Below are 2401 nucleotides of genomic sequence, written 5' to 3'. Positions count from 1 at the left end.
GCTTTTAAGACATTCTCAACACTGATCAGAAAACTTGAAAATGACCGATATTTAAAATTAGCTCACATCCGTAGTGATAATGGCGGAGAATTCAAAAACCAACAGTTTGATGAATTCTGTGAAGTCAGCGGCATTGACCACAATTTTTCTGCTCCTAGAACTCCTCAACAAAATGGGGTAGTTGAGAGGAAGAACAGAACACTAGTTGAAATATCTAGGACAATGCTGAGTGAGAATAGGCTTCCAAAGTATTTCTGGGGTGAAGCTGTCAACACAGCATGCTATATACTCAATAGGGCTTTAGTTAGACCTATTCTTAAGAAAAACCCCTATGAACTTTGGAAAGGACGAAAGCCCAACATTGGATACTTTCGTGCTTTTGGTTGTAAATGTTTTATACTCAATACTAAAGACAACCTTGCCAAATTTGATTCTAAAGCTGACGAAGCGATCTTTCTAGGGTACTCAACTAACAGTAAAGCATATAGGGTGTTCAATAAACGAACTCAAGTCGTAGAAGGGTCTGTCCATATCGAGTTCGATGAAACTGACCCTGCAGGAAAGTCAAGTCAGTCTGCCAAAGATGACACAGGCTCAGCTTCCGCTGACCAAAATGGAGCCGCTGAGTCATTACCACACGGGCTGACCAAAGGTAAGAATGAACCTGAAATTACCTTTGCTGACCAATCTAAAACTGCAGAGATTGTTGAAACACCTGCTCCTAACAACTCAACATTACCCAAAGAGATCAAAATTCCAAGAGGACACTCGGAGAAGTCCATTCTTGATGATGCTGAGAATAACCTGATGACAAGAAATCAACTCAGGAGATATCTTAGCAATGTCGCGTTCGTCTCAGTCCATGAACCAAAGAACTTCACCGAAGCTGAGCACAATGAATTCTGGATCAACGCTGTGCAAGAAGAGCTTGATCAATTCAAGAGAAATGAGGTATGGGATTTAGTACCAAAACCTAGGAATCAAAAGACCATAGGAACTAAGTGGGTCTTTAGAAATAAGCTAGACGAGCAAGGCAATGGAGTCAGGAACAAAGCCCGACTTGTATCTCAAGGCTATAGTCATCAAGAAGGCATTTACCACGATGAGACCTTTGCTCCCGTTGCTAGGTTAGAGGCTATACGAATATTATGTGCATATGCTAGTTTCATGAACTTCAAACTATATCAAATGGATGTCAAAAGTGCATTTCTTAATGGATTTATAAACGAAGAGGTATATGTTAGTCAGCCTCCAGGGTTTGAAGATCCAAAATTTCCAAACCACATTTATAAACTCAAAAAGGCTCTGTACGGCCTGAAACAAGCACCACGTGCTTGGTACGAAAGGTTGACCAGTTTCCTGCTGACCAAGAACTATGTCAGAGGCAAAGCTGACACAACCTTATTCATTAAGAGAAAGGGTAAAGATACCATGTTGGCACAAATTTACGTAGATGATATTATCTTTGGTGCTACTAATGAAACTATGTGCAAGGAATTTAGTAAACAGATGCAAACTGAGTTCGAAATATCGATGATGGGCTAACTCAACTTCTTCCTTGGACTTCAAATTAAGCAAGGGAAGAACGACATATTCATTAGTCAGTCTAAGTATGCCAAAGAAATATTGAAGAAATTCGATATGGAAGAATGTAAGCCCATATCTACCCCAATGGGTACTGACACTGTGCTTTGTGCTGGCGAGAAAGGTAAGTCAGTAGACAGTAAGTTATACCTGTTGAAACACCTTTCCACAAGATTTTGATTTGACAAAATTATCCATGATTAAGAGACAATTAAATTTAAATGCTTTGATTTAATTGTACTAATCCGTTTGTTCAATGTTGAGTATAAATATAAATGCAAAAGGAAATAAAATTAAGACAGGACAAAGTCAGAATGAAGACACAGCATAAGCTGAGCAAAGAGCAACTCAGCATCATAAAAGATAAGTCATCTTAAGAACAACAGGCTAAGAATGAAGATGATCTGAGAAGCTGAGTAAAACGGAACGCAACATAAAAGAAGAAATGTCTGCTTCAGAACGAAGTCTTACAAAACGAAGCTGAGTAAGGAAGAACTCAGTATGAAATCTGACAAACAATCAAAGGCAGTGGATAACGAAGTCAAGCTGAGTTATCTTCAGGACAACACGAAAAGTCCGTTGGCTAGAAGACAAAGACTGTCAACCCTCTGCGCCAATAATAGAAATCTCGGAATTACGCAAAAGCCAAATTCCAAGATGAATGGGTCAACTGTCCGTGGCTAAAAGATGAACTGCCGTAAAAAGACAAAATCTGCAGGAAGAAGACAAGCCTGACGTCTGAAGAATTCAGGATTCAGGATTGGCCTGCACATCTGAAGCTGACAAGAGATTTGTCCCCTAAAAGAGCCGTTTTGGA

The sequence above is a fragment of the Euphorbia lathyris genome, chromosome 4 (genome assembly GCF_963576675.1).
Source record: "Euphorbia lathyris chromosome 4, ddEupLath1.1, whole genome shotgun sequence".
NCBI lineage: Eukaryota > Viridiplantae > Streptophyta > Magnoliopsida > Malpighiales > Euphorbiaceae > Euphorbia > Euphorbia lathyris.
Note: the sequence above shows the minus strand (reverse complement) of the source record.